At 45.2% G+C, this 25,037-nt stretch overlaps 1 protein-coding gene across 1 annotated transcript in view; it reads left to right on the top strand.

Moving 5' to 3' along the window:
• Nucleotides 1–25,037, top strand: part of LOC311228265 (gap junction Cx32.2 protein-like) — a gene marked incomplete at both ends in the record, with an annotated part of 54,020 nt that overhangs the window by 17,826 nt on the left and 11,157 nt on the right. The gene's annotated exons all lie outside the window — the stretch shown is intronic.

Raw genomic sequence — 25,037 nt, forward strand, 5'->3', positions numbered from 1 at the left:
CTGAGGGTGCTCCATAGATCTTACAACCAAATAAGAATCTCTCTTTGATTTCTAGCTTTAGGAGAGAGTAGTGCATGTTCACAAATGACTGACTGAACTACGCTGGGGGCGTGTAGCTTATTGCCAGCGGAAGAGTGCAAGAATGCTTCCGCATTCGTCACCGCACGCCAGTACGGTAATGCGCCTTTCCTTTCGCCCCACTCAGACAAATGCATGTAGTACATTGCAACACAACGCAGCATTTCCGCGTACATTGCAACAAATCACTTGGAGTTTGAAAGTGATATCAGAAGAAACTACTCAACCTCGGCTGTCTTTAACTATGAGTGAACACAACGCATTGTAACGTTAACGCAGCTGTCAACTGTACTTTACTATGGAATATACATGTATATTATCGCGACGCGTCGTCACAGACTAAACAGTGTTCTGGATTTTCCTACAATGGATTATTGATTGTAAATTGAACCCTTGCACTGAAGAACCATTATGAATCTGTGTTAGAAAATGTTTTGGATCTAAATCACTTGGAGTTTGAAAGTGATATCAGAAGAAACTACTCAACCTCGGCTGTCTTTAACTATGAGTGAACACAACACTCTAACTTACCATCTTTAGATAATGAAGTACTCAACCTCTACTGTATTTAACTATGAGTGAACACAACACTCTAACTTACCATGTTTAGATAATAAAGTACTCAACCTCTACTGTATTTAACTATGAGTGAACACAACACTCTAACTTACCATGTTTAGATAATAAAGTACTCAACCTCTACTTGTCTACTGTCTGACTGAACACAACACTCTAACTTACCATCTTTAGATAATGAAGTACTCAACCTCTACTGTATTTAACTATGAGTGAACACAGCACTCTAACTTACCATGTTTAGATAAGTACAGTTGACAGCTGCGTTAACGTTACAATGTGTTGTGTTCACTCATAGTTAAAGACAGCCGAGGTTGAGTAGTTTCTTCTGATATCACTTTCAAACTCCAAGTGATTTAGATCCAAAACATTTTCTAACACAGATTCATAATGGTTCTTCAGTGCAAGGGTTTGTCGCGATAATATACATGTATATTCCATAGTAAAGTACAGTTGACAGCTGCGTTAATGTTACAATGCGTTGTGTTAGTTAAAGACAGCCGAGGTTGAGTAGTTTCTTCTGATATCACTTTCAAACTCCAAGTGACTCGTTGCAATGTACGCGGAAATGCTGCGTTGTGTTGCAATGTACTACATGCATTTGTCTGAGCGGGGCGAAAGGAAAGGCGCATTACCGTACTGGCATGCGGTGACGAATGCGGAAGCATTCTTGCACTCTTCCGCTGGCAATAAGCTACACGCGTCCTGGGGCACAGGACATGGGTGGCATTTCCATGTAAGACTTTATTTACAATTTATACAATGCATGCACATTTCTTGATTCTGATTGGCTGAAACACTTGTTTCAGACGTTATTTCTCATAACACACTCCACGTGATCCCAGAACCCGCCCACAACCGAATGACTTTGTTTCCGGATCACTCCGCCGTTCATTCTTTTACTGAATGTCATAACGACTCATTCAAAATAGATACATTTACCTGGAATATGTTAGTTGTTTACACAATGTTGGATTATGTAATTGGTTTGTCATGACTCATTGTAAAACAAAATATAAATCGGGGGGGGGGGGGGAGTGGCCACTGGCAGTTGCAGAATCCGACTCCTCTCGGGTGAACGTGCAGACCTTCTGTCAGCCTACCCAGCATGTAATAGATCTCAACTCGTTATTATTGGCGGATAGATAGAAATACGGGAACGTTTTGATTATATTTAAAAGGCTTTGACATTGTAAAACGAAATAAGTGGAGTTTCGAAGCTGTAAGCAGAATATACAAGTCATAGGAACACCCACGATATAGTGTAATTCCCCCTTCCTACTGTTGTTATTTCGTATATAATACACTCCACGTGACCCCAGAACCTCAATGTAAATAAACCATAATCACCCTACAAAAACAGTACTGTATTTGTAAATCTGGTATGTCATAAATGTATAGATGTAGCAGTACTGTCTATCTGTATGTCATGTATGTCATATATGTTATGATGCATTGAAAATGGGGGACCCTGATGTAAACAAGATGAAAGTCTTTCTCTGGTCTGCATCCCCTTAACAATTGTGTGTATTGAGCTGTACTGTATGTACCCATTCTGCAATCTGGTAATACAATTTTCAATCAATCAATCAATCAATCATTCCAATAACAACCGCTAACTTCACTGTTAGATGGCATGCTTTGAAGCAACCTATGTATAGATGTAGCACTGTCTATCTGTAATACAATTTTCAATCAATCAATCAATCATTCCAATAACAACCGCTAACTTCACTGTTAGATGGCATGCTGACATATGTAAACAACAACAACACCCCTTCCCGTTTCCCAGAATGCACCCCTTATACCCTCTAAACCTAGTGCCTTAACAGTTTGAGTGCCAGCCATTTAACATTGAAAACCCTGTTAAATGCCAGCACCCACTTCAATGATAGCGTTGTGAACGCATATTCTCTCTCTTAAATTATGACTATGTGAATAATCTGCCTGTCGTTTATCAATGACTTGTTTGCAGTCAACATTGTCGAAACGGATTGTTTTTTTATCGGTTCATTTTCGTTTTATAGCATTTTGAAAAGCCCTTGTTTTCAAGGAAAATATATAGATTCCGTGATAAACGGCATTTACTGGAATATTCTAGAATACACAAAAACGTTGTCATTTTTCGGCCTATTTATGAATCGTTTTCAAATAAACGCTAGATTATCGATAGTATATGTGTACTTATGCACGCTATAGAGGCGGGCTGAAAAATCGATTCTCTCATTTCCTGATCAGGAATCACCGCGCACACACACACGCATAGGGAAAAAGCTTATATCTCCGTGAAAACAGGTCTGATTATCCTAAGACTGGTAAAATAGATTCCTTACCTGAGATCAGATGTTATCCAAAAAGATTATTCCAATTCCTGATCGCCATTCCAAATATCGATCACGCTTATTGATTACAGTGTTGGTACTGTAAATACATAATCGTCGCTGTTCTGAGGGCTGGCAATCACTTGGTCTCTTCAGATGCCTTGACAGAAAAATTAAATGAGCAAACTAACCACTCCCCCTGCATCAGACTGAACTAATTGGGTGCAGTTACACAGGGAGAGACGATAGGGGGCGGTATCTTCCCAATTTTGCTCAGAGAGACTCTGCAGCACTAACCCGTCGCTCGATTGATGAAATATGAATTCAAATCGCCAAACAACAGGCAAACAGACGCTATATAGCGTCGGGGGCACTCAAAGGTCGGCATGAACTAACGACTTATAGCGTCCGTGGCATCCAATGTTTAAAGGAGGCCTCACTGTGATCCTAAAGTCTGGTGAATGTCTGTATACTCCAAGTGAGTCACACCAGTACAATCAAATGTAAAAAAAAAAAAAAAAAAAAAAAAATTCTAACAACACTGACATAAAAACATGTCAAACATTAAAGTTTAGCTCAAACCATGCGTTAAACTAGCCCAGGGGTGGCCAACCAGTCAGAGACTAAGAGCCACAAAAAAATTACTGTGGTACCACAAAGAGCCACACCATATACCAGCGTTTCTCAACCTTTTTTTTCAGTCACGGCACCCTTCATGTGTTTATAGGTCTCACCCTCTGGCCTCTGAAGTTGCTAATGTCTTTTTTATTTGGGCCTCACAGGGTTAAAAGTACCCTGTGAGACCCACGGTTTCAAAATTACAAAATCACTTTTAGCCATTTAAAAAAATAATGTTTATTTAAAAAATGTTAAAGGGGAACTATTTTACTATTTCTTTCACTATTTGGGCACTTTTACACAATTCCTGTGAGTCTATGGAACACCTAGGTTTTTTTCAAAAAAAATGCATTGTTTTGTATTTCTAATCAAGTACTAAAAACCGCATTTTTCTACCTTAAGATCTTAAGCCGTTTTGAGGCTGGGCTCCAACCACTGTGTGGCCTGGTGCCAACTGCCACATCAACTGCCACATTATTATGCAGCTGAGAAATCTCTGACATCACAGATATGCACATTTTCAGATGACTCAGTTCAGTGAGGGTGAATATTGTGAGAGGAGAATTGGAAGAATTCGCCAATATGAGAATTAGAGACATATATCCTATTAATATAAGTCCACATAGCTAAGAAACAATGGTAAACACTGAAAAAAGCCATTTATAAGATAGTTCCCCTTTAAGCACATGTATAGTCAATTGGTCCTGTTGTTCAGCCTCACAATGCTATTTGATAGTAAATGTGTTTATATGTCCCACCCTCTGGCCTCTGAAGTTGCTAATTTCTTTTTAATTTGGGCCTCACAGGGTTAACCTCTTAAGCCCGAGATATACAGTAAAAGTGTATATTTTCAGCATTATGTTTGTTTACCAATTATTTGAACTGTTATTAGTGAAATATAAGATTATAGAAATCTCAGGGCATTGAGTCTGAAACCGGCGCATATTGACAGGAGGAAGTGGCACAGCCAAAAGTGAGTGTAGTCTTTTGAAGGAAGAGACTCAGGGCTTTCAAATTTCGAAAAACTACCCTACCCAGCTCACACCAGCCCCTGTCAATCATCTGACTTCTGGATTTACTTTTTAATTTCTCTTATTTTTTGGGATTATCTCCCACAAACCTGAACGTTATTGCCATAAAACAGAACGCAGTTAGTTTCTCTACCTTTCTGTGAACGTCTTGCAAAAAACGGTGTTGCAATATGATGAAAAATGGTGGAGAAATTTACATTATAAAAAAGATGGCAGAATTCAGTACTGTATCTACAAAACCTTCTGTTTAATCATCTTCCCTTTATTCATTTGCTTAGATTTTTCAGGTCTGGTCAATTTTAGCATGGTGTTATTTACAGTCAAAGATAATATTTTTTTTAAATAGAATTGATATTCTCCTTTGGTTCATTACAATTTACTCAAGCCTAGTAACAGACACACTATTTCTGACACTGATCCATATATGTCCCTAGATTCAGATACCAAGAACATGCAAATGGACCATTTAAAAAAAAATTGTAAATGTTTATTCTACGTCCTTATGGAATGAGTGACATAAAAAAATGAAAAAGTAAAAAAAAAAAAAAAAATTAAAAAAAAATTAAATTTTTTTTTTTTTTTTAAATTTTTTTAAATTTTTTTTTATGGATGGAAGAGCCGCACATTGACGGGCAAAGAGCCGCATGCGGCTCGCGAGCCGCGGGTTGGCCACCCCTGAACTAGCCGGTTGCAGTCTTTTTATAGCCTCTATATGGTCCTCATAACTGACAACTAGGGAAAATCCATGTGACTGCTTGGAAAGACAGCTGACAGGAGGGAATAGACCCCATCAGGGCTGGCATATTGTACAGTAGGTTAGCACCCCCATTACAGTGATGACACAGACTGTAAACAGTTTAGCTGCACCCAAAAACGTACAACAAATACAGGAAAAATACCACTAGAGTCTGCGAGAGCAGGGGCGGAAGTTGGCAGATTACATGGTTACAGACCATGGAATGAACAAGATGAGTTGGATGAGAACTAGAACGATAGAGAACAGCACTATGAGTAAGGTGGATGCAGGGGTGGAGGGCAGGGGTGGAGCAGTAGAGGGAAAGAAGCTCCAGGTCTGTCCTTGTGGCAGAAAGTATCAGTAAAAGGCCTCAGAATACTTAAGGGAAGGAAGAAGTGCTTGGTAGAGGGAGTGTGGGTTGGCTGCATTGATCGGTACTTCTTGAGAAGTCAGTCAAGTCCAGTTTACAGGATATTAATAACCCTATCACTAAGGACGGAGGAGGGGGAAAGCGCTGTAGGAGGGGATGTAGATGGTAGGCTACTGAGGCCAGCCTGCTGGTCAGAGAGAAGAGCTGTGGGCAAAAAGCTAGAGTTAAAGGTCAACCTCCACGTTGTATTTTTGTTCAATAAACAATGTGGACTAGGCCAACAGTGACTTTCATGAAGAATTGTAAAAAAAAGTATTGAAATTGACCCAGTTTTAGCGTTTTTATCAAAACATTTTGTCTGCCCAACACAATCAACATGCACTTGCATATTTTAATCAATGGTTTATAATGTGCACGTGTAATGTCGTCACAACAGGTATTGGTCACCAGGGGTATCACCAGGGGGCGCTGAGAGTCACACAGCTAGTGGCAGGCAGAGAGCCTTGCTACCATAGATATATGCTTGCTACTACTAGCCGAATGGAAATGTATCTGTTTCACCTCACTATTGCTCCGTGATTATAGCCATCCATCCATCTCTAAAGCTAACCACGTTACCATATTTGTAATAATGTAAATCATTGTGTCGTTGTACACATTGTGTTTATAACGTTAGTAGATAACATAGCTTAGCTTGGTAGCTATTGTGCTAACAACATATCCCGACATCCGGCTCGCTGGCCGGCATGAACGGCCGACCCAAAATGGTTCTCTCCTCTCTGTACACCCCGACCCCACGGTTGCCCTGCCGGGGGGCCCATGGACGCGACGGCGGCGGCAGCCGCAGGGCGCCCGAGCCCGCAAAGGCTAGTGTTACACGATAGCTATGAGCTAACTAGCGCTGCGGGCTCCGGCGCCCTGCGGCCGCCGCTGTTGTCGAGTCCACAAGCTTCACTCGGTGCATCAGTCACGAAAGGGGCTATGATGAGCTTGGCAAGCCAGAGTAAAACACAGTTTTCATTCAATCAATCAATAACAACATTAACCAGACTCTCGTTGTGTCTATTATGCTAACGCTAACGTTACCTCATTGTGTCTATTCTACACAGATAGCCTCTCGTGTCTATCTGCTAACGTTAGCATTAGGCTAACTAACGTTACGTCCCTAACCCCCAACAACAAGCGTAACTAATCAGCGATCTTTTTGTCAGACTAAACTCTCCGCTCGGTGGCAAATTGTGTTGATGTCGGTTTTGTTTCATCAATAAATGAGGCAGAATACACAGTGACTGTATCCTTTTTTATTCCACTCGTTTCTTGCTGCAAACATACAAAAGATATCCTACGCGAGACATTAAAGATGGCGGCGCGGACATTCTGTTTTCGTTCAGACTCCCCAAACAGTGACGTCACGCGTCTCTCTTCTGACCAATCAGTGGTCTGCAGTTTTTCACGTGTCATTTCTGGAGCTCTCATGCTGATCACCAGCAGCCCCGCCTCCCCACACGGAGACAAACTGAGTACTTTATTTTAGTGGAAAAGCAACATTAGATTCGGCTCATTAATATGCAAGCCACACCTGTTGTGACGTCGGCGTTTTGATAAGCTTTTTTGATTCGCGCGTGCATGTTATTCGTGCGTGGACCTTTTTAACTCTTTCAGAGTGGCATTTCCGGTGTCAAATGGAAATAAATAAATAATGAAATTATATACCAATGATGTAAACTACCCATAATTGATCAGTAGGGTTTAACCTAGAGGTTGGCCTTTAAATGACCTAGGGCAAATTAAAGGAAAGAATGGGAGACGGTTAATAGGGATTTGAAAATGATGTTAGATGGGCTCTTAACAATCAACAAAAGTGACAAAAGTGGTCATTTTAGTTTTAGTTTTTGAGGACTGCATACTTTTTTTGCAAACCAAAATACTATACTTTATACTTATAGCACATGCATGAGCCTGGTCTATTTTGAAAGATGACAATCTGGAGTTTCTGATACAATAAAAATGTTGTGCTAATGAAATGTAACATAGGTCTGAACTTGAGTTGTAGAAAAACGTGTTACTCACGTTTTTCTGTAGTAGTTAGTAGTCCAGAAGTAGTATTTTGCCAAAAAATTGGTACGGCTGAAAACTGACCAGATGCAAAAAGTCCAAAAGTGGGACAACAGTAAGATTTTGGTGGGACAAAGTGGGACAACAGTACGATTTTGGTGGGACAAAGTGGGACAAAGTGGGACAGATAGATAATGTACATTTTTTTATTAGAATAACTGCCATGGTCTTCACTGAATAGATTTAAATCAAAGGTTAAAGGTTAAATCAAAATAAATACAAATTAAATACCACCTAACATCTGTTTTAAATATTCAAACGTCATCACTTGACAGGAATGTCTTGTGTTTGATATTCCCTGTTAACACAGAACTAGGGAAAACAGTGTAGTATAATACAAAAATAATAATACAAATAAATTGTGTTTCTATATTAGAATAACTGCCATGGTCTTCACCGAATAGATTTAAATCAAAGGTTAAAGGTTACCACAGTCGGCTGACCTGTATGAATGGGAGTGTACTGTGTGATAGACACTTGTTATCTCAGCTGCAGTGACCTTGTCCGTCTGACTATCATTGTTTGGTTTAAAAAGAAACTTATCCATAGATCTGGATGTTTCTTTTTGGTGAGCCACTTTCAAGTGAGACTCACGTCCACTGTGGCGCTTCAAGTTGTATTCTCCTCCATGCGCAATTGAAAACGAACTATGACACAAAACACAGAAAGCCTGCTGCGGATTGCCTGCCATCTGCCTCACCCAGTCATGTGTCGTTTGCCAGTCTTGGTTGTAACTGCAGGTCCGTTTCTTTTTACTGCTTTCCGTCTTGAACTAGTTCGCTTGTAATGTTGTTGTGTTTTTTTTGACCAATCAGATTTGCAATATGAGGTAGCGTCACGACTCAGTCTCAGTCACGTCACAAGCAGGCAAGCAGCACGCTAAAGTACTATAACCAATCAGAGCAATGTGTGTGGACAAGAGGCGGGTTGCTACGTTTACTGTCTGTAGGGAGGGGCTTTTAGACGAATGTTTTTTTTGGCTTCGAAAAGAGGGACATCCTCTCAATATGAGGGACGCGGGACATTTGGTCAAATGGTGGGACAGTACAACCAAAAGGGGGACACCTGGTCACCCTACTGAAAAGACACGCTGGGTCCATAGCCTGAAGTCTTGTGTAGTACATGTCCAAATTTCATAAAAAGCCGTTCAGAAATGAGTGATTAGAAGCGGTTTTGGTAAAAGGTGAGAGAGCTCAGAAAATACGATTTTCTCATAGACTTCAATGCATTCGACGGGGAATTCTCTTCCTGTTTTGGCTTGTGAGTTTTCACCTAGATCCCTGATTCGCTCATTCCCACGTCATTGGTTACAACCCGGTCCAATAATTTTGGAGATCGCCAAATGATTGACGGAGGTAGAGGCTCGAGAGCCGGGAGTGGTATTTGAACAAATAAAAAGTCTGCTGTGTACTTCGGCGCACGCCTCACATATTGGAATGTAACTCGAGAACAGTGGTAAATATATTTTAGAAGATGGGAGATGTTATTATGAATATGGTGTTGAAAGATTTGGAATCATTGATAGAAAGAGAGTGGAGAGATTGCAGTCAGTTAGGTCCAGAAGGCAGAAAGAAATAGATACATTTGTGAAGGAGGGGAGACAGCTAAGAAAGCAGTGTAGAATCAGGCATCAGTAGATGAGAAAGAGGGAATTCATGTTTTGCAGGAAGAGCAAAAAAATCAGTTAGCGGTACTCAAGAGGGCAGAACAACTTAGGAGGAAGAGAAAGAAGAAGGAGCGAGTCAGGACAGCATTTTATAGGGATCGATATAAGTTTGTTAAATTAATGTTCAGCCAAGGAAAGATAGGACAACTCAAAGCTTCAAAGCAAGAGGTAGAGTATTATTTAAAAAAATACTAAGATACAGGAAAGAGAGAATAGAGATTGATTGATTGATTGAAAACTTTATTAACAGATTGCAGAATGGGTACAGTACAGTACAGCTCAATACATACAATCGTTAAGGGGATGCAGACCAGAGAAAGACTTTCGTCTTGTTTACATCAGGGTCCCCCATTTTCAATAATTTTTTTTTTTTTATCAAATATTTTTCTTTTCTTTTTCTTTTCTTTTTTCCAACATGAAACAAAACATATCACAATACAACAACAATACATAAAAAGACTTCCCAAGACAGTAACTCAACACCACATGACAAGACAACAACTGATACAACTGTACAGTGATCATCCTACATGGACACTCGCTCGTTCTCTCCCCCCCCCCCCCCTCCCCCCGCTCACCCCAGGACCTCAACATGAGTCACACTCACAATACATCACAATACATCACAATACATCACTCAGCAAAAAACAAGAATCAAAACAAACATTTCCAAACTTATATGCGTTCCCTCAACTTTGCCACTGTAGCCAACCAAATTGCGATATCAGATTCCCTAACCCCTATAACACGTGCCGTGGATATCTCCAAATAGATCACGTCAAGGTACAGTAGGTAAGAAACCATACCTTTGGACAGAGTCTGTCTGGGTGAAACCAACGTGAGGCAATAATTTTTTTTGCGGCTGTGGGGCCGGCCAAAATGAGTTTTTTCACCTGTATAGAGGTCGGTAATTTAGAGAGATCATTCAATAATAATACAGAAGGAGATACAGGTATGGTTAGAGAGAAAATGTCTGAGAGCTGATATGTAACATTTTCCCAAAAAATCACAACAGGAGGGCATTCCCAGTACATATGCATAAATGTACCTGTGGCGCCATTTGGACACAAGGTACATAGAGAGTCAGGTCTGAGACCCATTGAGTTCAATCGTCTAGGGCAGCGGTTCTCAAACTTTTTACACCAAGTACCACCTGAGAACGTAGCTGGCTCTCCAAGTACCACCATATGATCGGCAGACCGGCGTTAAAGTACAGTCTATTCAGCTATGCACAGTTCATGCAGGAGGCAAATGTATTCCTAATACCATTATTTATTGTTAACTTTTGTCAGACACAGCCACAATGTACAAAGGGATAGCACTAGAACTAGCAAACGCTTCCACACAACTCATACAATGCAAGGGGCATTGAGAACATAATAACTAACATTCTCACATAGCAAGTGAGAAAATGAAGAACAACTGTATTTCAGCAAATGTACTTAATTCTCTCTCTATCTCTCTCTCTCTCACACAGCAAGCAATTGTCCGTCATTCTCTCTCTCACACACACACACACACACACACACACACACACACACACACACACACACACACACACACACACACACACACACACACACACACACACACACACACACACACACATTTGGTTACAAAAACTTAATTTCCTGCATTCTGGTGCAGGAATTTTTGAAATTTTACCCTTTAAATGCCAGTGTTTGTGATGGGCATCACAAATTATTGTAAAAAAGAAAAGAAAACACATATTCAATACATGTTTGAATGTTTACCCTTTAAATGCCAGTTTGTGTGATGGCATCACAAATTATTGTTAAAAAAAACACAAAAAAGTAAAATATTTTCAATATATCAAATGCAAAGTACATTTTTCTGGGGGGGATTATTACAGGCTAGGCATGTGTCAATGATTAGCAGCAACACAGATTTTGATGGATTTTTTGTAATGTCAGATTTAACACCAACTCTTTTCAGAAAAGTGGGAGTACTTCATTTTTTATCTGACATTACAAAAAATCTAAAAATAAATGGTTATGATCAGGGCTGAAGTTGAATTAAAGATTTATGACTGTTTAGACTGCATTACTCTCTGTCACAGTGATCTCCTGGTTGTTCCCCACTTAGGTTATCTAACTATCGCGCAGCCGCAACCAGAAACACTGGCCTGGCCTGCTTCTAAGTTCAGTGGCCTGACAAAAAAGATTTTTTTATTTATTTTTTTGCTTTTTTGTAAATGTTTTCAAGTACCACCAGCAGTACCACCAAGTACCACTAGTGGTACGCGTACCACAGTTTGAGAACCACTGGTCTAGGGGTTAATAAGTCCTGTGAATAAAATGTAGATTAATCTGTTGGTGATCTGGGTTGTGTGAGGATAACCGAACATTTTCCCAGACTGCATCCCAATCAAAATCTACATCCAACTCCGGAACATCCTTTCTCCAAATCGTATCCAGGGGGAGCTCTTTATACGAGGTCATGAGTAAATGGCGATAAAAGTCAGAAACGAAGCCTCTCGATGTCTCTTTGTCATAAAAGAATTTGTGAAAGCGGTGATGCACTAGTGGAGCATCCCATGGCACGCCATGAGCCTTCAGAGCTGCTCTTATTTGTAAATAAAAGAAAAAGGAGGTTCCGGGGAGATCATATCCGTTGGATATATCCTGGAAAGAGCGGATGCCTTTCTTTTCCCATCTAGGGTACCTAATAGGTTGTTGTCCAATAAGGAGAAGATTGTTATTAAATAGAGGGGAATGCGTGTGCCATTGATGGCGGTTTGTACCCACTTTCTGAGTGTCACGCCAAGTTTGGATCACATGTGTGATTAAAGGGCCAAATCGTAATTTACATTGTTTAATTGATATGTTGGTATACACAATATCCTGAAGTCTATATGGGGACACCAACTTCTCCTCCAATGGTCGCCAATATACAGCTGCTTGAGCATCAAACCAAGTGATCAAAGGTATCAGAGAGAAAGCTTGAAAATAATATTTAAAGTCTGGAAATGCTAAGCCCCCATCGAGTTTACTCCTTTGGGCAGTTGATCTCTTCAAGCGCGGGCGTTTATTGTTCCAAACGAATTTATACGAGGCAGAGTGCAATTTCTGCCAGTAACCAACAGGAGGAGGTAACGGGAGCATGGAGCTGATAAAGTTAATTCTGGGTAAAATATTCATTTTAATTATTGATGCATGGGCCTGTAATGCATTTTTTTTATTTGGACCATCTGTTAAAGTAATTCGTAATCCTGTCACCCAAGCTGGAGTAATTATACCTTACCGTCTGGCTAATAGTGGGGAATATTTCAATCCCAAGACATTTAAAGTGCTCCACCATAAGTATGTTTGCCGGTAGGATGGTAGCCTTCGCAGGCTCATTAAGTGGAAGAAAAGCAGATTTTGGCCAGTTGATCTTAAAGCCGGACAGGCTGCCGAATTCATCTATCATGCCGAGAAGATGAGGTAGAGAGACGGAGGGATTTTGCATAAACAGGAGTACATCATCTGCGTATAAGCTAATATGATGATGTGTGCCCTGAATTGAAATAGGAGACAAAATTTGGGATTGTCTTATGTATTGAGCTAGGGGTTCGAGGGATAAAGCGAAGAGTCCGGGACTAAGAGGACAACCCTGTCTAGAAGAGCGCGAGACAGAGAAGAGTGGCGAACAGAACTTTCCCGTTAAGATCATGGCCGAAGGCTCAGTGTATAGAACTTTGATCATATGAATGAAACCCTCACCCAACCCCATCCTTCTGAGAACTGCCCATAAGTAAGACCACTCCAATCTGTCAAATGCCTTCATTGCGTCCAAGGACATGACCGCTGTAGGGGCTGCAATATCCTTGCTGGCATTAATCACGTGCAGTAACCGTCTGATGTTGTCAGTAACCAGGCGGCCTCTTATGAAGCCGGTCTGATCAGGGTGAACTAGAGATGTCATGTGCTTTTGAAGTCTGGTGGCTAGAACCTTGGCATATAGCTTAAGATCGGCTCCGAGGAGACTTAGGGGCCTGTAGCTGCCACATTCGGTGGGGTCCTTATCCTTCTTGAGTAAAACAGATATAAGCGCCATATTGACATCTCTAGAAAAATTGCCCTCTTTGATTGAGTGTAAGATCATTGAGAGTAATAAGGGGCCGAGTACATCCCAGAATGCAAGATAGAGTTCCGGTGGAATGCCGTCCCATCCGGGAGCCTTGCCCCGTTGCATATCCGCAATCGCCTCTCTAAGTTCAACCAGCGTGATAGGTGCAGCTAACAACCTAGCACTATCTTCTGAGATCTGTGGTAGGTTGATTTGATCAAGAAAATCCTCCAGCTTGGTATGATCAAAGACCACCTCTGACTTGTACAGGTTGGAATAAAAACAGAGAAATGTATCATTAATCTTTTTTGGGTTGGTGGTTACTTCCCCCTGTTGGTTCTTAATGGAAGGGATATCCGCAAATTGCTCACTGGCACGTATCTTCATAGCTAGTAGGTGACTAGGCCTGGAGGCGTGAAAGTAGTAGTGCTGTCTTGTTCTGTGCATCTGAAATTCAGATTGTTGTCTTAAAATAGAGTTAATCTCTTTTTTCACTACCTTAATTTGAAGCTCCAGTCGACTAGAGTAGTTGTGCTGCAAGGAAGAGATCAACATGGCTTGAAGCTTTTCCAGTTCCTCTAGCTTGGAGAGACGTCCCTTGCGGAGATTAGATGCAAAGAGAGTAGTGTTACTTCTGATAAATCCCTTAACCGAATTCCATAGAATTCTGGGGTCCTGTACAGAGCCAACATTAAACTGTAGGAATTCAGAGAGCTTCTCTTTAAATTGCAAGTTAAACTCTCCGTTTTTCAGAAGTGTTGAGTTAAAACGCCATCTAGGGGCACGGGATGTTATTTTACTGAGTGAACCTTTGAGGAGGATACCTTTGTGGTCCGAGAGTGCTATGGGCAATAAGTCAACATCAAAGCTATCAAAGAGATGTGGGGAAGAAAAAACATAATCAATTCTGGAAGAGGTCTTATGTCTCGACGAGAAGAAGGAGTAATCCCTCGCGGATGGGTTGAGCGAACGCCACATATCAATTACCCCTGTGTCCTTAGACCAGGCCTGTAGGGCTGTGGTAGCTTGCTTCTGATCAGAATTTTCCGCATGATTGGATCTATCGATCAATGGATCCCAAACTGCATTAAAATCAGCTCCTACTATTAAAGAGTAATCAGGTAGTTTCAACATAGCTGAAGTTAGTACAGCATAAAAGTTAGCGTCATACAAATTAGGGGCGTATGCAGAAATCAGCGCAATTTTCCGGTTAGAGCATTCTATTTTAGCAATAGTGATTCGACCATTTGCATCAGACCACACATCTAACAGTTTAATATTCAAATTTTTCTTCGCTATTATGGCTACCCCTCGGGCCTTGGTGCTAAAAGAAGAAGAACTTATGTTATGATCAAATTTATTTGCCAATTTTGCGTTATCCGCCAATAAAAGATGAGTTTCACTTAGTAAAGCCAGATCCACTTGCTTCCTTTTTAGCCACGTTAGTACACTTAGTACGCATTTATGTGGTATATTGAGACCCCCTGTATTCCAGATCAGGATATTCAAATTAGCCATAGTCTAAAAAGGATGCAGTCTGAATGAATGTAATTCGTTTGGAGTAGAAAACTATAATAGATACATATTCACTTGTTAAGGTTCCATTGAGTACCGAGCGTGAGCGTGAAAACAAAAATAAAACAGAGCGAGTCGACTGAAAAGAAAAACAAAAAACAACACAATCCCCCATTCCCTCCCCCCTCCCCCCCACTACTATAACTTCTCCTATCCGGAGATTAAGCTGCATCCCACCTGGTCGTCTGCAAACTAAAACGCAAACAGCCAGGTAAAAAGCAGACTTCCTTCTCAGTGGCTACACGCCACGCTCCCACAACAGTAACAAAAAATTTATAATTAAATGCCTCTAAAGGTAGAGAAAAAATAATAATAATATCAATAATAATAATTATTATCATTATTGTTAAACCGTAGTGGTTTAATTAAGTTTAAACAAAGAGTCCTAGAACAGGATCAATTGTTATGGTTTGTAACCGACCCCAATCGCACAACACAAGACAGGTATGAGAGTAAGCCAAAACAGGGCAAATATTTATTATAGAACAAAAAGCGGCACAGTCCCTTTAAGGGAGAACACAAAAACACTAGAGTCAAGGAAATATGGAAAATGCGGCACTGTGCCTTTAAGAGGCGAACAGGCTAAGGGACTAAGGCTAAGGGCCAGGGCTAAGGGCCAGGGCTAAGTGTCAGGACCAGGATCAGGGGCACTGGAGAGGGGGACAGGGACAGAGGCCCGGAGAGGCGGGCTGGAGACAGGGACAGAGAACAGGGTTAAGGCCTTGGACAGGGCGAGGGCCAGAGCTGCTTACAGGGATGAGGACAGGGTTCCGACGGCGGAGGCCTGGCACGGGGACAGGGGCCCGACAGCGGAGGCCTGGCACGGGGACAGGGGCCCGACGCCGTGGGGCCTGGCACGGGGACAGGGGCACGACGGCGGAGGCCTGGCACAGGGACAGGGGCCCGACAGCGGGGGCCTGGCACGGGGACAGGGGCCCGACAGCGGGGGCCTGGCACGGGGACAGGGGCCCGACAGCGGGGGCCTGGCACGGGGACAGGGGCCCGACAGCGGGGGCCGGGCACGGAGACAGGGGCCCGACAGCGGGGGCCGGGCACGGAGATCCTCCTCCTCCTCCTCGGATGCTGCAGACGGGCAGCGCAGAACAAAGGGGGTCCCAGGGGACCGGGATGGGAACACGCTGTCCTCCCGTGGAATACTAGGGAGCGACGACGAGCCTCACCCCAGGAACGAGGATCACGAAGAGACGCCTTCCTCCCGTGGAATCGGGAGCGATGGCGAGCCGCCTTGACGTCTGGAGTGGGAACACTGGAAAACCTCCCGTAGAGAATTAGAGAGCGAAGACGGCGTCCCACTCCAGGCAATCGGCGACAGGTGGTGATGGCTGGGCCGTCGTCTCACGCCGGAGACGCGGCAGGTGATGGTGACGTACAGAATGGTAACGTACAGCACTCCATGAACACAGAGTCCAGAACACAGAACGACCCGAACAGGACTGGAAGGGAGGTCCAGGTATATAAAGCCCTCTGGGGCGCTAATCATAAACTATGACAGCTGCGTGAAGGTAGTCCAAGGGTGGGGGCTGGTGAAGAGTAGAGGAGAGTAAATCATCGCAAGGGTGGGGGCTGGTGAGGGAGAGTAGACAGGGAAAAGTTCTCACAAGGGTGGGGGCTGGTGAGGTGAGGAGACAGGGAAAAAAGGTCCAGGGAACAGGCAAATCCTCACAGTACCTCCCCCTCCACGGGAGCCACCGGGCGACCGAAACACTACCATGACAGGGCAGAACACTAACATGACGGTCAGAACACTAACATGATGGGGCAGAAACACTACCATGACTGGTCAGAACACTACGGAATCAGACAGCAGGGCAGGGGACAAGACAAGGCAACAAACAAAAAAAAACTGGGCCATGCTAGCAGGGGAAGCTACATTTAAAGTGGGGCTAGCAGAGGGACTGGGTAGCTGCCAGAGCATTGCTAGCTACAGGGCCTATGCTAGCTGTACTGCTACATTAGCATAGAGGCTGCGCTAGCTGCCGGAGCTAGGCTAGCAGACAGGGCTGGACTAGCAAAGGAGAACAAGCTAGCTGGAAGGACAGTCCTAGCTGTGGGGAACAGGGTAGCTAACAGGGGAGCTAACGAGGCTAACAGGGGAGCTAACAGGGGAGTCAACAGGGGAACTAACAGTGGAACTAACAGGGGAACTAACAGGGGCTAACTCACATACACTGTCTGTGCTGGCTGGGGTCGTCGACTGGTCGGGTCGTACTGTTATGGTTTGTAACCGACCCCAATCGCACAACACAAGACAGGTATGAGAGTAAGCCAAAACAGGACAAATATTTATTATAGAACAAAAAGCGGCACAGTCCCTTTAAGGGAGAACACAAAAACACTAGAGTCAAGGAAATATGGAAAATGCGGCACTGTGCCTTTAAGAGGCGAACAGGCTAAGGGACTAAGGCTAAGGGCCAGGGCTAAGGGCCAGGGCTAAGTGTCAGGACCAGGATCAGGGGCACTGGAGAGGGGGACAGGGACAGAGGCCCGGAGAGGCGGGCTGGAGACAGGGACAGAGAACAGGGTTAAGGCCTTGGTCAGGGCGAGGGCCAGAGCTGCTTACAGGGATGAGGACAGGGTTCCGACGGCGGAGGCCTGGCATGGGGACAGGGGCCCGACAGCGGAGGCCTGGCACGGGGACAGGGGCCCGACGGCGGGGGCCTGGCACGGGGACAGGGGCCCGAGGGCGGAGGCCTGGCACGGGGACAGGGGCCCGACAGCGGGGGCCTGGCACGGGGACAGGGGCCCGACAGCGGGGGCCTGGCATGGGGACAGGGGCCCGACAGCGGGGGCCGGGCACAGAGACAGGGGCCCGACAGCGGGGGCCGGGCACGGAGATCCTCCTCCTCCTCCTCCTCCTCGGATGCTGCAGACAGGCAGCGCAGAACAAAGGGGGTCCCAGGGGACCGGGATGGGAACACGCCGTCCTCCCGTGGAATACTAGGGAGCGACGACGAGCCTCACCCCAGGAACGAGGATCATGAAGAGACGCCTTCCTCCCGTGGAATCGGGAGCGATGGCGAGCCGTCTTGACGTCTGGAGTGGGAACACTGGAAAACCTCCCGTAGAGAATTAGAGAGCGAAGACGGCGTCCCACTCCAGGCAAACGGCAACAGGTGGTGATGGCTGGGCCGTCGTCTCACGCCGGAGACGCGGCAGGTGATGGTGACGTACAGAATGGTAACGTACAGCACTCCATGAACACAGAGTCCAGAACACAGAACGACCCGAACAGGACTGGAAGGGAGGTCCAGGTATATAAAGCCCTCTGGGGCGCTAATCATAAACTATGACAGCTGCGTGAAGGTAGTCCAAGGGTGGGGGCTGGTGAAGAGTAGAGGAGAGTAAATCATCGCAAGGGTGGGGGCTGGTGAGGGAGAGTAGACAGGGAAAAGTTCTCACAAGGGTGGGGGCTGGTGAGGTGAGGAGACAGGGAAAAAAGGTCCAGGGAACAGGCAAATCCTCACATCAATAGTAATGTTAATGTTAAGATAGAGATATATAAACATACACACACACCTACAACTGCATGATAGCAGAATGATAACAAATGGGCAGCACATCCTGCAAACTGGGGAGGGCGCAACATTGACTATTAGTCTGTTGTTTCCTAAAGTTCGCTCTTAAAACTCAGAGCAGAGGGTACCTGCCAATGTACAGTTTCCTCCCCCTCAAATGTATGTATTCTCCTGTATGTCATAAATGTATGGTTGCCGCAGAACTATATATCTGCATGTAACAAACGTTATGAATTAAGATTGAAGATGAAAATGAAGCAAAATAAATTAAATGCATTCCTACATGCTGCACATACATACGCTGTAAATGGGCTTTTGGGTGAAGTAATAATAAGTGCATGCTTACACCTGCAGCCCAAGCATATACGCAAAAAAATATATACAGAAAGAAAAAAGAAAAATACTTTAGATGAAAGAATAAATGCTGTATTCGTGTTGCACTTACAAACGCAGTGGGGCTTTAAGCTAAATAAATTAAATGCATTCCTATACATGCTGCAAAGTTGTAAGTGGGCTTATGGGTGAAATAATAATAAGTGCATGCTTAAACTGTGCATTCACACACACACACATACACACATTGCACGAATGCATGTGCACTCACACACATTCATGCAGCCATGTGCATGCATTTGCAAGCCTAACACCACCCTAATTGTCAAAAAACTCGCATACTTGGAGAGCCAATAACATGATGGCCACATGTAGCCTATAAAGTATATGTCCACAGCATGCTCGAATAGGCTTTAGATTAAATAATAGGAAGTAGATATGCATGTGTGCTCACAGACACACATAGGCTTTAGGTGAAATAATAAGTATGCATGAATGCACACACACACAAAAGCATGCAAACACAAGATTCAAGAAAGAGAAAGATGAGTATATATCTTTCTGTGTGTTTTAGTCATATGTTCGGCAGATTGACGTGCAGAATTTAAACCCTACTAGTTAATTTAATGAGTTTTGGTCTGTGAGACAAAGTCAAAAACAACAGTCTGGGCTCGTGACAATGTTTTTAAATACCTAAGCCAAATATCTTTGCTAAATTAATATTATGAGTCTGTTAGACAGTGTGCGCGGCCCAGTCAGGCCTGGTCATCGGGCCTCAGATTACGGCGTCAGGCTATGTGCATGAAATGAGCCTTGAAACTAAAAAGATTAGTGTGACAAACTGCAGTTTTTACAATATTCGTTTTGATAGACTATTATTATACTTGAATCACAGAGTTTGCATACTTTATTTAATTGTCACGCGAAAACGCATAATAACAAGCTGCAATAGTAATGCAAATAGTTAAAAAAAAAAAAGAGAACAAGTGATAATGATCATGATAATAATAATAACAATAACAATAACAATAACTGTAACTGAGGGGTTACAAAACCCTGACTGTATTAAAGATTGTGATAGATTAAACCACTGCTAGGTATGTACTTTAATTACTGGCCAGACAGTACATCGAATAGATATGGTGGACACTCATAATAACACGGCATTGACAAAGAAATAGTATTTGAGGGTATTTTATTATTATGCAACATTAGGTTACAGAATGAGAATTAGGGTCGCGCTTGTATGGCGAAGAATATGCATAAAGTCAGTCAGTAGCATAAGTCACTGGGAATAGAATGATTCCTACGATGGGTACTAGGCTGACGCCACCTGGCGTATAATAGCAATTATAGAAGGCAACGCTGGTACCGCCTGGAGACACTGGGTTCCTCCCAGAGTTGTAAGGTCTGGAGGATAGAGGAATGTTCGGATACTCAGTCTGATTCAACGAAGAATAAGGGGATTCACGTACAGAAGCCAGTCCTTGTAAATCCAACGATCAGCAACAAAAGCAATAACTGTAATCCAATGCTCGATAGCAAACGATGATAGCCAGCTAGCCTCGGTCCATGAGGCCAGCCCGAATGTAAATCCTCACGAGGTTAAATCCCAAACGACAGTGGAGATTAACGATGCTCTTCTCCGGGTAACACGTTCCACAATCAATATAATCCAACCAGTAATGGTTCTGCAATCGCCGCCGCTGGTTCTCCTGTGCACATGTCCAGCAGGTTCTCCGACTAGGCCTCCTCGTGTGCTGGTACTAAGGTATTTAGTCCACGTGCACTGGCTAAGGTCCACTAGCTAACACGAACGAACTGCTGGGTAATGCTACACACGAACTAACTGTGGTTGGCACGATATACAATAAATTAACGACTATTTACTTCACATTAAACTAAGTCGAACTTGACGTTACTGCGTTAATCTGACACTTTACTATTCAATTCGCACATGGTTCTCAACGCTCTGTTAGACGCACTGCTGCTCACTTCACTACACGTTGACTCGGGATGCACTTGATGAACAACTACTGTTCGCACCTGCCGCAGCATATATACTTAAGTGATTATCTAGTCCCAAACCTCAGTTCTTGTCTCGAATCAATACGCTGTCTCCAGGCATGTTGTGACATGCCTGGGTTCGTCTTTGAACCTGACTTTGGGGGCTTGCGGTCTGGCGCCTACGGGCGTTATCCAATAAGAGCAAATATTACTATGATTCGAACGCAGGCTTAAAGGGATATACCGTGTATATATAAATAATATACAATGTATATAAAACAATAAATGTAGATTCTCAGCTTTAATCTGGCCCTTCACAACAGCCGCCTCCTAATTAGTCCGCACCTAATTAGTTAAGGGAGACAGATTAATAGTCCAGTCAACTGCTCAATATCTGTTGTGAGGAGTAGGGCAATCTACAAAGTCAGTGGGTCATGATCGTCATCAGGGGAGTCAGGGAGCTCTGGCAACTCTATCAGCCTCGCCACGGGTCGGGTGTAAGTCCGCCCTTGGACAATAACTTCTGCCGCTCTGACCTTCCCGTCGGCACCAGTGATCACTTTGCTTACGCGGCCGGCCGGCCACATAGCTCGGGGTAGTGACTGGTCTATGATCATAACGACTGTGTCCACTTTTAAGTTGTCCCTGTCCTTTACCCACTTCTGACGGGTTTGGAGGGACGGTAGGTAGTGGAGGAGGAAACTGTTCCAAAACTGGTCAGCCAATACTTGACTGTATCTCCACATTCTTCGACCGTTCGCTTCTTCAGGTCTGTACACCGCCTGTGGAAGGGCAGGGTCCAGCCGCCCCATCAAGAGAGTGTTTGGGGTGACTGGGTCGACGTCTGCTACATCACTTGAGACGTACCCGAGGGGCTTTGAGTTCAATACTCCCTCGATCTCCGTGAGGACTGTCGTGAGGACTTCTTCCGCCACGGTCTGGGCCCCAAGCACGGCGTACAGAGCTGTCTTTATGGAACGGACTTCTCTTTCCCAGGTTCCCCCGAAGTGAGGGGCGTTCGGGGGGTTGAACTGGAACTCGATCTGAGAGGGAGCGAGGCGGGTCTTAAGTTCTGGGCCCATGGCCTGGAAGCTCTCTCTCAGTTCTTTCTCCGCCTTTGAAGTTTGTCCCTTGATCAGACAACAATGCAGACGGTTTCCCTTTTCTTGCTATAAATCTCCGGAGGGACATGAGGAATGAATCCGTACTCATGGTCTGCAGGAGTTCTATATGCACTGCTCGGGTGGTCATGCACTTGTATACAATGCCCCACCTCTTCTCTGTCCCTCTTCCTTTCTTGACGTAGAGCGGGCCGAAGCAGTCCACGCCTGTGGAGTGGAAGGCCTTCTCGCCGAGTCGGAGGCGGCAGGGAGGCAGGTCGGCCATCATAGGTATACTGGGCTGTGCTCGCCACTTGCGACAGTCTAGACAGGTCCGCTGGAAGCGACGTACTGCTTCTCTTCCTTGCAGTATCCAGTAACGATGTCGGATCTCAGCGAAGACTCTCTCTGCCCCAGCGTGGTGCACATCCTCGTCGTATTTCTTTATGATAAGCTCGGTGACCTTGTGTCGACTGTTGAGGACGATAGGATACTTGACGTCATCCGTTAAGTCCGGGGCCCGTCTCAGACGACCACCCACCCTGATGAGGCCATGGGTGTCGAGCTCGGGGGCCAAGTGGAGCAGTCGGCTGTCTGAAGGGATTGGCTTTGTTCCCTGCAGGCAGTCTAGCTCATCTGGAAATGAGTCTCTTTGGGCTCGCTGTAGCAGAAGGAGTTCTGCCTCTGCGTAGTTCGATGCGTCAATGTCTGTAGTGGGGGGAACCTCAGGGTGGTGCCACAAGAATGTTTTTATCTGCGCACTCTCAAAGGTTAGGCAGTCGTCTATGTTAGGGTCAGTGGGGGCTGGGATGTGCGTCAGCCCACAGAACATAGATTTCTTGATCTCTGCCTCCTCTTGACTAGCCTCCCGTGGGGTGGGGGTAGGCCACTCCTCCTCCGGGAGCTTGAGGAACTCAGGACCGTCACTGTAGATATTGGGACGTGTGAGGTCATCTAGGGACATCCCCCGTGTGATGACATCGGCTGGGTTCTGTTTGGTGTCAACGTACCCCCAGCACGCTGATCCTACCAGGTCTTGAATCTCTGTGACTCTGACTCCCACGAAGACCTTGTATCTACAAGAATCGGACTGGATCCATGTGAGTACAGTCATGGAGTCTGACCACAAGATTGTCCGTTGCACCGTTATGGTGAGTTCACGTTGTATCAGCGTGGCGAGTTGCGCGCCTACCAGAGCTGCGCAGAGCTCTAGACGCGGGATCGATTGTTGCTTGCGGGGGGCTATTCTTGAGCAAGCCAGGACGAAAGCTGTGTGTACTTCTCCTCCCTCCTCTCGGGCTCGCAAGTAAGCCACCGAACCGTAGGCTACTTCCGAGGCGTCACTGAAGACGTGCAGGTCCATCTGGCACGTCTCCAGCCGCACTGTGGGTGGGAAGTAGCTCCGGCGAATGTTCACATTTTGGAGCGAGCTGAGTTCTCTCTCCCACTCTCTCCAGGTGGAGGCTAGGTGGTCGGGTATGGGGTCGTCCCAGCCCTGTTCCTTGTCCCACAGTTCTCGCACAAGCATCTTCGCCCGAGTGGTGTAAGGTAGGATACACCCCAGCGGGTCGTATTGGCTTGCGAGTGTTCTGTCTAGTGGTCGGTAGAGGGGTCGACCTTCCCTGCTCCTGGGTCAGGGGTGTGTGCTTGTAATGGAGCGAGTCTGTTTTGAAGCGCCAGACGAGGCCCAATGTCATTTCCTGTGCTTCACCTGGGGTGGTCGCCATCCAGGTCTCGCTGCTTGCTGCCTTTGTCTCTGGGGAGAGGCTGCGAAGTACTTGAGGGTCACTGCTGGCCCACTGCCTAAGATCGAAGCCGCCTTTGATCAGGGAGGCACGGAGCTTAAGCAGGAGGGCTTCGGCTTCTTCTGGCGTCGAGACGCTTTGTAGACAGTTGTCCACGTAGAAACTCCTCTCTACGCTTTGTCTGACCTCCTCGTCAGCTTCAGGGTCTTCTGTCACGTGTTTTTGTAGTGCGAACGTAGCACAGCATGGGCTGCATGTGGTGCCGAAGGGGAGGACCTCCCATTGATAGATGGAGGGTTGCTCATCGTTGATCCTCTCTCTCCATAGGAACCGCAGCAGGGGCTTGTCCTCCTCCACCAGTCGCACCTGCAGGAACATCCCTTTGATGTCGCCGCTGATGGCCACCTTGTCTTGGCGGAAACGTAGTAGTACGCCGAGGAGGGAGGGGCCGAGTGTCGGGCCGGGCAAGAGCAATTTATTCAGGTTCTGTAGTCCGATCTGGTAGCTGCAGTTGAATACAATGCGGTTCTTGCCGTTGTGGTGGACCTTGTGGTGGGGCACGTACCAGGATTCGGTCGTCTGGTCTGCCTCTTGATTGTCAATTTTCTTGATATGTCCCGCTGTGATCAGTTTGTCGATCTCAGCGCGGTACACAGTGGCTTGAGTGGGGTCCTTGGCTAGACGCCGCTCGGTGTTCAGTAGATAGCGTTCTGTCGCTTCTTTTGAGGCGTGGAGGGTGGGCATCCCCTCTTGCCTCAAGAGTGGAGTTGCGTATCTCATCACTCCGTCGACCTCGACCCTCTTTGTCTTCTGCTCGAGGAGAGCTATGGCATACGTGTCTTCCTTTGAACGAACTAGTTTATTTTCGTTCTTAAAGGGCATCGAGTCTAATGTCCATAGTCTCTCGACGTGCTGCAAGAGGGTGGTGTCGTCTTCGTTTATCCTCGTGTAGAGGCAGCGAGTGGCTGTCGGTCGGTTGGAAGACCCGGAGAGGGGGCCTTGTAGTGTCCAACCCAGGCGGGTCTTGACCGCTGCTGGACAGCCTCTGGGCCCGATGTGGACCTGGTCCGTTGGGACGATGAGGTGTGCGTGGTCGGATCCTATGAGCAGGGTCGGGGTGGCGCCGTCGATCGGCGGTATAGGTAGTTGACGTAGGTGC

This window comes from Notolepis coatsorum (genome assembly GCF_963971535.1).
Source record: "Notolepis coatsorum genome assembly, chromosome: 5".
NCBI classification, from domain to species: Eukaryota; Metazoa; Chordata; class Actinopteri; order Aulopiformes; family Paralepididae; genus Notolepis; species Notolepis coatsorum.